A 10,562-nucleotide genomic window follows, 5' to 3' on the forward strand; every position below is an offset into this window, starting at 1 on the left:
TATCTCCTCCCATGTCCACGACTCCAAGTAGCTCTCCTGCTGCTCCTTCCTCCGCTGCTTGGTCCTTCTTTGGTCGGTGGTTCTGTAACGGCCATCGAAGGGAGTAGACCAAGGCACAGCGGGTTGAGTGCTCATAATTAACTTTATTTCGAACACTAAACAAAACAAGAAAAACACGACAGCCAAACAGTACTGTCAGGTACACGAAACACTGAACAGAAAATAACCACCCACAAACACAATGAGGAAAAACCCCTACTTAAATATAGTCTCTAATTAGAGGCAACGAGATACAGCTGCCTCCAATTAGAGACCAATCCCAAACACTTCCAACCTAGACATAGAAAACCTAGAATAAACATTGAAATAGACCAACATAGAACATAACCCAAAAACCCCAAAACACACAAAACAAACACCCCCTGCCACACCCTGACCAAACTATAATAACAAATAACCCCTTTTACTGGTCAGGACCTGACAGTGGAGTGGTTGAGAAACGAGTTTTAATGGCTCCAACCTAAGTGTATGTAAACTTCTGACTTCAACTGTATATACAGTATTCTAGTTAATGCCATCCTATTCAATTATTGCTGTATATATACTATTCTATCCTACGTATTGTACAGATATACTAAATATTCTATCCACATACTGTCCATAAATGTCTGTAATGTCTATACATCCCATCACATATATATTTATACTCCAGACTCTGACATTGCTCATCCTAATATTTCTATATTTCTTAATTAATTTGTCTACTTTTAGATCTGTGTGTATTGTTGTGAATTGTTAGATATTACTGTTTTGCTGGAGCTAGGAATACAAGCATTTTGCTACACCCGCAATAACATCAGCTAAATATGTGTATGCGACCAGTAACATTTGATTTGATTTAGTAATTAACACTTACGGTAGGTGTTGATTCAGGGGAAAACATATGACAGGAACTAATTTGCAATATAGCTTAAGTCGTTAGCTTGGCTTTTATAACGTATACATCTTAAGCAGACAGGCAGGCAGAGAGACAGACAGACAGAGAACAAGAAGAAGCACAGAGTGACAGCAGAGAAGATGCTGAGACAGACAGACGGCACAACGAGGCAAACAAAATGGCTAGAGCAGAGGCCCATTTATAGTGGTGAGTTGTATCTCCACTGTGTGGCTGGAGGCCCTCCAGAAGGGGGGAACACGCAGTGATGTGGGCTTTTGTGGATAAAATGTCATGGCCGGATACTTGTCCCAGTCCGCCCCTGAGTGTAATAGAGTAAGTGAGTGCTCTAGGCAGCAGTAGAATAAGAATAGAAAACATTAAGTCAATTAAGGCAGGTAAACTGCAGCAGAGGTAAACAAGTAAATGTATCCCAACACACAGAGAGAGACTTCTCCTCAGGCCATTTATTTGAAAATCTGGGCCCGTAATCATGTTTGCTCTCTACCGCATCCATTAGCCCAATATAATTACTCTCTATCAGTCTGTGACTATGCAGCTGCTGGTTCAATATGACTGAAATACATTCACTCATCTGTGGATCTGCATCCCAAATGGCAGCCTATTCCCTATATGGTGCACTACTTTTGACTAGAACTTTTGGTCAGAGAACTTTGGGCACTGGTCTGAGCTCTACGGGCCCTGATCAAAAGTAGTGCACTATGTATGGAATAGGGTGCTAGTTGGGAAGCTGCCAGGGTCTGTGTAGTTAAAGCAGAATGCCTTGTCTTCAATAAGACAACTTGTGGATTTCTTGGTTGCCATGACATTTAGGGAACAGAGTCAACGAGGGAGGGAGAGGGGTAAAGATGGAGGAACATCATTATTGTCCTTGTTTGCTCCGGCTCCTTATCTTCCACCAACAGACTCGGCGGTACGTGTGTGTGTGTGTGTGTGTGTGTGTGTGTGTGTGTGTGTGTGTGTGTGTGTGTGTGTGTGTGTGTGTGTGTGTGTGTGTGTGTGTGTGTGTGTGTGTGTGTGTGTGTGTGTGTGTGTGTGTGTGTGTGTGTGTGTGTGTGTGTGTGTGTGTGTGTGTGTGTGTGCGCACGTGCTGCCGGCTGTGTGAAAGTGTGAGTTCCCATGCGCACTAAATATAACAACAAAAACTCTTCAATTTCACTTCATTACATTGTGCCCTACAGCAAATAAATAGTTCAATAATACAGCTTCACTTCATTCAATTACCATTAAATCCATTTCCCAACGCAGGTAAATTATAAAGGACAATTAATATGATCCCACTGTCACATCAAGCTCTATAGGACTTAATCATCATTAGTAAAGGGAGTCACTACATAGAATTAAAAAGTGGTGTTCATCTCATGGCAATTAATTTCCTCTCGAAGCATGGTAAATTAAATCAATTTAGCCAAAGTTACAAGACCATTAATGGTGAGTGGGTAAAAAACAACAACATGTGAGTAAATATCACCATCAACAACAAGGTTCAGCAGTTTTGATTACATAGCAATTAAATTAAGCCACCCTGGTGTCCCCATCAGCAAGAGACATGAGAACAGGATTTATAGATACTTATGAATTATATATTATCTTCATGTGAGCTTGGGAGCTACTTGATCATGTTTTGGTTTTATTTCGAATGGGCCAGCCTCTTGTCTCAAAGCATATAAATCACCTACTGCACCGGTCCATCCATGAAACAAACGCTAGCTAAATAAGATTACACAGATCAGAGACCTCACGTCATCACAGAACCAACGGCTCTTATTCTGAGCTACGTTTTCAGTCAGGGCACAGGGAAGTAGGTTTGCAGAGGAGATGTCTACAGTATATACGAGCAAATGATCGAACATGTCCCTGATTTGCCATCTATATTTTAAAAGTGTTCATACATCAAAGAGAAAAATACCATTAATTTGCAAGTGCCTTGGCAACCAGTCAGTCGGTGTAGCACCTAGCCTGTTTACTAGTGGTTTGCCACAAAGTAAAATTGATGGAAACTAATGGCTGATCTCCTGGTGACTCTTACCAAGCGATAACAATCCCTTCTGGGGCACAAAGAGGTCATTTTGCCCACAGCGAGGATGAGATAGGTCTGCCTTATGCATACCAGAGTGATCCTCCCCTCCTCTCTCTCTGGATCTACATCTAGGGGGTAGGGGATCATGTTGATTTGAGAATCAGGGTTCATCTAGACCACACGGAGGAGGAAAGACACTCAGGTCACGGGTTCCTCACCAAACGTGAGTAGATTCGGAAAAGTGATTGGCAAACAAGAGGTTAATTGATTTGGCCCTGGATTGAGCATTAATATGTCACAATGTTATTCCTACGCTTATGTGTGGCTTATGTGACTTATAAGCAACAATACAACATTTAAATAAATGATCACTGTGACCAATGACTATGAAAGACCCCTCGGGGGCAGCAGGTAGCCTAGTGGTTAGAGTGTTGGGCCAGTAACCGAAAGGTTGCTGAACTGAATCCCCAAGCTGACAAGGTAAAAATCTGTCATTCTGCCCCTTAACAAGGCAGTTAACCCACTGTTCCCTGGTAGGCCGTCATTGTAAATAAGAATTTGTTCTTAACTGACTTGCCTAGTTAAATAAAACATTGTTTTAGACCCATACATGCATACAACTTTGGGGTCACACTTCAGTTTCCATTAAAACTTTCATTCTAAGCGTCCATTCCATGGCTATTCTCTTTGTTAAAGGACTTCGTCTTTTTCCTCCTCAAGCTGCCAGTCTTTAATATTCACAGCCAGTTGCTGTCAAGTAGATGAGTGTTGAACACAGTGACAGGGCGTCAGCAACAATAGCCCAGTCTGATAAACTCCCTATCCCCACAGAGATATGATTGCCCTTTCATCTGCTGATGCAAAAAACCCTACAGAGTGTGTCACTGCTTTGAGCTAGCTGCTCCACTCGCTGAATAAACCATGGAAGATTCTAGTTGAGCCTGCGTGGAGGCATTTTCTGTCATCACCGGGGACGTCCTCCTAGAATCAAACGCCCCCGCTAGCACTGAACTGCCCCGGGCTATTATATATATATATATGTGACTTTTATTGTTACAAACAGGGGAGAAGTGGCAATGCTGAGGACAGCAGTCATGTGAGTGGAATTAGATCCAGAATGCACCTGTGTTCTGTAAAAGCTACAGGTATATCCAGCGTTTGAACCAACCATGGGGTTGGGGGTTGGTTAGCAATTAGCATGCTAGCCTTTGCAATCTGAGGGCAGATCAAATTTCAAAGAAATAAGTTGCCAGAACATTCTTCATTACTCAGCAGAGCCCTGTAGAGTTTCAACCCGTCAGTATGTGAAGGGAAGTTCAATGCCCTGAAGCTTTTCTCTATGAAACAGAGAAGAGAGAGTGCAATAGGTAAACAGAGACAGAGGAATAGTTATATGTGATTTATAAAGGTACTATGGTGGAGGTGTAATTTGGAGAAACATGATTTGAGAAATGGATGATGTAATTCATGGCAATCTTAAGAGCATTTAAGCGTTAAGAAGAGAAGTGATGTAAAGTTCATCGGAAGACTTTTCCAACAGGAATAACTTTTTGAGGTTTATACAGAATGATTGTTCTGGGAAAATAATTTAGAGGCAATAAACGAAAGCAATAAAATGGATAGATGTGGAATAAAGTAGACTAGAGATCTTAGTTGTTCTACAAGTATCTACCCCCTTATGCATTTATTCTGTTTGCAAAATGGCTGCCATGCATGCATCACCCATGTGCTGCCCTTACAAAAGAGGTTCCTAACATTAAGGGTCTTTCCAGGTTAAATAAAGATTGAATACAATTGAAGTGTTGGCAGATGGGCTGTTTGTCCATTCAATGTAAAGCACTTTGAGTGCTAACCCACTGGGCACATCAATTCAAAGTCTATTCCACTTTGGTTCAACGTCATTTTATTAATTCAACCAGTGCTATATAAATGATATCCATCATGAGAAATACCACTTCTACTACACAGTAGTCAGGAATGGACAAAAACCAAATAACCTGACAGGGTGAATCAGATGGCCATTACCGAGAAATAGTTTCCTCCTCAGTATATGTTTTTCTGACAGTTTAGATTGCAATAAACTGTAAGAAAAACATAAACTGGGGTGAAACTCTTTCTCTGCAATAGCTGTCTGATTCACCCTCATATACACTACATTTCTGAAAAGGAAAAATAATAACACTGTACCTTTTGCAAAGTGGCCAAAGGTCCTTTCAGGCTATGGATTCCCAGAAATAATGATGTTCTTGGATTTAGGCCACTCATTTTCTTCAAGTCATTTCAGGAAACACTGAAATTGTGCTATGCCTCTGTTTCTTTTTCTGCTGCCGGGGTGAAGTCACGACCATCAGTCCATTATTATTGATTAAGACATTAAGTTAATGAGTTTATTGTATTGGTGGCAAGGCAGAGGCTGAGTAAAGACAATTGTTTTATTGCAATATCAGCTATTTCCTTTCATGTTGCTCTCAGTGACATTACCATGAGGCCGCAATTAAGGGTAAGATTCTATCAAACTCTCACTAGCTGACATCCACATAGCGGTTATTTTGGCTGTGCCGGAGGTGGTACTGCGTTGTCAAATCCACACGCGTTGCCTTATCGTGGAAACTGCCATTGGATGCAACGAAACCACACTCGACTTTATATCCGACAAATCGGATGCAGCCGTGTTAGAAGTTCATGCAGACACGTTACAAGTACAAATGGTTGAATACATGATGTTCTATTGTCTACACCTCAATTAGACTTAGGATATAAATCCCCTGTCCAAATGAACATCAAAACATAACTGTTTCTATTAACGATAGAACCTACACTTTTTCTAGTAGTTAGGGGTAATAAGGAACGGAGTGGTTGGTGACACACAAGAGGAGGAGCTCACCAATGTATCAGCTCACACCTCCAACGCTGCGAGTTAATGCTCAATTTGATGGAACCCTCCATGAAAATGTTGTCCTTCAGTGTGGGCCAGCCAGCAGTCACCACCAAAAGGAATTCTTGGAAAATAGAAACAAATACTTTCCCTCTAATACACTGACCTGGTTTCCCCCGCTTTAATTCAATGAGAAATCTTCCCATTTCTGTCAACCCATGAGATTTCTGCCATCCTTCCTGATAATGGAGCTATTCTTTTCTTCGCCCAAGGCTTGCTTTATTTTGGTTCAGACAGTGAGCTGTGTGGTAAAGGTCCTTCGATGAATGACTTGGTAGGGAGAGAGAGTGCAGAATTAGATTGAACAACATATGGCCTCTGCTATGGCCTCTGAAGGAAAGAAAAGGTTAGCAAACTTTTACATATAAGCCTCACTGGAATGCTTGTTTGAATGTGAATGTGTCATCCTCTCCACATGGGCTGACAGTAGGTTTAGGTAAGGAGAGGGATACCAGGATTAAAGGGATACTTTTGGATTTTGGCAGCATGCTACACGTACCCATAGACTTTGAGTCATTGGGCTAAAACTAGTTAGCAGTGGCTCGCAAACACCCTCTAACACCCTCTAACTTCCTTCATACAATTGGTGTCCACAAGTTCATCTGACTCTGGTGGAGTAGATAAAGGGCCTCATTGCCAAAATCCCAAAGTAACCCTTTAAGGTTATGGACCCTAATCCTAATCCTAATCTTAGTTTCATGTCCACATCCCAACTAGGGTTAGGGTAAGGTTCAGGGTTTGGGTTGTGATGAAGGTTAGTGATAAAGCTAAGGTAAGGGTTGAAACAGTCTAACCAAGAGTTCATGTCCAGGTGGTTTATATTTGACCTAACCAAAGCTCACCTTTCCATCAGACTGGTGTCCACCCACCCTCTGCTTGTGTTCAGCCTGATAGGTTATTCAAACATTCCCACCTGGATAAGAGAAATACCTATGTAAGAATGTTGTACATTGACTACAGCTCAGCCTTCAACACCATAGTGCCTTCCAAGCTCATCATTAAACTCAGGGCCCTGGGTCTGAACCCTTCCCTGTGCAACCGGGTCCTGGACTCCCTGACGGGCCAACCCCTGGTGGTGAAGGTAGGCAGCGACACCTCTGCCATGCTGATCCTCAACATGGTGGCCCCACAGGGGTGCGTGCTCAGCCCCCTCATGTACTCCCTATTCACTCATGACCGTGTGGCCCCGCACGACTCCAACTCAATCATCAAGTTTGACGACTCAACAGAGGTAGGTCTGATTCCCAACAATAACGAGATCCTACAGGGAGGAGGTGAGAGCCCTGGCAGTGTTGCCAGGAAAATAATCTCTCCCTCAACGTCAACAAAACGAAGGACTACAGGAGACAGCAGAGAGAGCACTGTTTCATGAGCTGAAATAAAAGATCCCAGAAATTGTCCATATGCACAAAACGCTTATTTCTCTCAGATTTTGTGCACAAATGTGTTTACATCCCTGTTAGTGAGCTTTTCTCCTTTGTCAAGATAATCCATCAACCTGACAGGTGTAGTATATCAAGACAGCAGGATCATTACACAGGTGCCCCTTGTGCTGGGGACAATAAAAGGCCACTCTAAAATGTTCAGTTTTGTCACACAACACAATGCCACAGATGTCTCAAGTTTTGAAGGAGCGGCAATTGGCATGCTGTCTGCAGGAATGTACACCAGAGCTGTTGCCAGAAAATTGACTGTTTATATCTCTACCATAAACCGCCTTCAATGTCGTTTTAGAGAATTTGGCAGTACGTCCAACCGGCCTCACAACCACAGACCCGATGTGCATGGCATCGTGTGGGCGAGCGGTTTGCAGATGTCAACGTTGTGAACAGAGTGCCCCATGGTGGCGGTGGGGTTATGGTATGGGCAGACATACACTACAGACAACAAACACAAATTGCATTTTATCGATGGCAATTTGAATGCACAGAAATGTTGTGACGAGATCTTGAGGCCCATTGTGAGGCCATTTTTTTTAAAGGTATCTGTGACCAACAGAAGCATATCTGTATTCCCAGTCATGTGAAATTCATAGACTAGGGCCTAATTTATTTATTTAAATTGACTGATTTCCTCATATGAATTGTAACTCAGTAAAATCTTTGAAATTGTAGCATGTTTTTGTTCAGTATGTTTGACTTTCGACTTTTTAGGTTTCTTCCTCTCTACATGGCCTCACAGTCAATACAGTATACAGAATGTCTATATCTCCCCCTGCTGGCAAGAAATCGTACTAATCCATGTACCACCTGAGTTAGCAGGTTTAAAAACTGAATGGAGCAGACAAGTGACAATGAAAAAGCAGTTAATTATGATAAGTGAAAAACTTTTTCATTTTAAAGCAATAGCTTTGCAGATTGGTGTGATTTATGTTCTTATCATGGCAGTACATTTGTTTTCCAGTCTTAACCAATCCTTTCAACCCGTAAATGAAGAATGCCTCCCGGCAAAATGCAATATATGATTGAAGAGCTCTGTGGGGTTTCCTTTGCGTGCACACACACACACACACACACACACACACACACACACACACACACACACACACACACACGTGTCCTCACATGTGAGAAGTGCATTGTCCACTTATAAGGGTCCCCTCTCACACCACTGTTCTGTCTCTGGGGAACACTATGATAAAACACTGGTGTGCTCCACCAGTAGAAATATATCACGATCAGAATGCTAACCCAGCTCTCTGACCTAGTCAAAAAATACATCCTGCAGGCAATCATGACATTCTGCTCCCTCTGCAGTGGGTCGATTGTATTTAGCCAAAGCCTCAGGTTCCCTTCATCTAAATTCCCCAACCTCAACACTTCCAGGCCTGCTTCTGCTCATTGATAAGCCTGGCCATGGAGGGAAAACTAAGGTCTTATACAGACTGCTACTCCCTGACACCCGGTGAGGACTGAGGATGATATCGGCTGAAAAGACAATGACTACCTCGCCGACCTTGGAGAGACGTGTCTATTACCGTGACGCCCAGCGCCTCTCAAACTTCTGATCATGAGAAGCAGTTGCCATGGTGAGGCTCGGACCGCTACGTAATATATACTCCAGGGTGACCTTCCCTAATGGCCGACGACCTTCTATCTCTGTGTTTAAAGGCCATTGATTTATCCTGCCCTTCTAACGCTATTGAGATTCACATGCAAATGGCTACTATTAATTGGGCTAAAATGATAAGGTCTTCTAAGTTGGGTTAAATGAAAAGGGTTTCTATTGAAGGGTTGTACTTTCAGACTGGAGAGTGAGAGAGAGAGAGCGTGTGTGTGAGAGAGAGCGATTCTTACTCGTGCATTAGTGATCACCCCTTCTCCTCTCCTCTGTCTGATTTAATGGCAACAGGTTCAACATGTGCATGGACCTGTGTGTCCAGCTGAGATCAAGGAGAATGACTTGAACATTCATGACTTTTTCTTTAGCCATGCAGATCACTTCTAGTACCATCCCAGTGGAGCATACGCTTTGAGTGGCTCAATCAAATCATATTATTTTATCAAATATAGTGAAGTGCTGATTGATATGCAAGAAAAGTTTTCAACAAGCATCAGATCTAGTCTAATACCCTGCGAATGCAAATCACATCTCATACTGCCGTATAACGCCCTGATCAACATGTATTTTTGTATAATGAAATTGCATATGAAATGTATGATATAGCAGTGTGAAAAGCAGCGAGACATAATTATCAAAACATCAGCATGCCCATACATTATACTGTAGTTCTATTGAGTTCCACTGTCCTCTCTCTCCAGTAGAGGGCAGTCTACTCCCATGGGGAATGTGCCTGGTGCCTGCAGCTCAGCCTTAAAGATGGAATCCGCAGTAGGGGGAAACAGCGCCACTGGCCACTCCACCACTGTTGTACCCTTGATACTGTTTTTGTTGCCGAGCTGAAGAGCATCGCTCAGCACTGTAAAAAAAAATAATTCCAATATATATTGTGCTGTTCTATCATGTGTGCAATGATGTCAGAGGGAAAAACCTCTCTCTCTCTCTCTTTCTCTTTCTCTTTCTCTTTCTCTTTCTCTCTCTCTCTCTCTCTCTCTCTTTCTCTCTCTCTGTCTCTTTCTCTCTCCTCCAACAGGCTAAGTGAAATCTCTGCCACATTGCTTACACCTGTCCCATTGTCTTAGTTCTGGGAAGAAGAGGCATCAAGTGCATCCATAGCCTCTTATCTTTCTGTAACATGGGTGGCTCTCATCAGGCCTGGCTCCAATCAGAGGAGAAAAAAAGTAGTGCTGCACTGACAGTGACTGAGGGTGGCACCAGAAAGTCACTAGAGAGGAAGACAGACAGACAGACAGACAGACAGACAGACAGACAGACAGACAGACAGACAGACAGACAGACAGACAGACAGACAGACAGACAGACAGACAGACAGACAGACAGACAGACAGACAGACAGACAGACAGACAGACAGACAGACAGACAGACAGACAGACAGACAGACAGACAGACAGACAGACAGACAGACAGACAGACGGAGATGTCAAAACAGCTTTCCCCCTAACCTACACAGATGTGTTTGAGATTGAATTATCAAAATGTTAAAGCTTCATACCATTACTTCATAACATCGTAAATAACACAGCTACAGAGTTGGTTACTATGAGAACCACATCCTAAGCACATGACATTA

Source organism: Salmo salar, chromosome 19 (genome assembly GCF_965601325.2).
Source record: "Salmo salar chromosome 19, fSalSal1, whole genome shotgun sequence".
NCBI classification, from domain to species: Eukaryota; Metazoa; Chordata; class Actinopteri; order Salmoniformes; family Salmonidae; genus Salmo; species Salmo salar.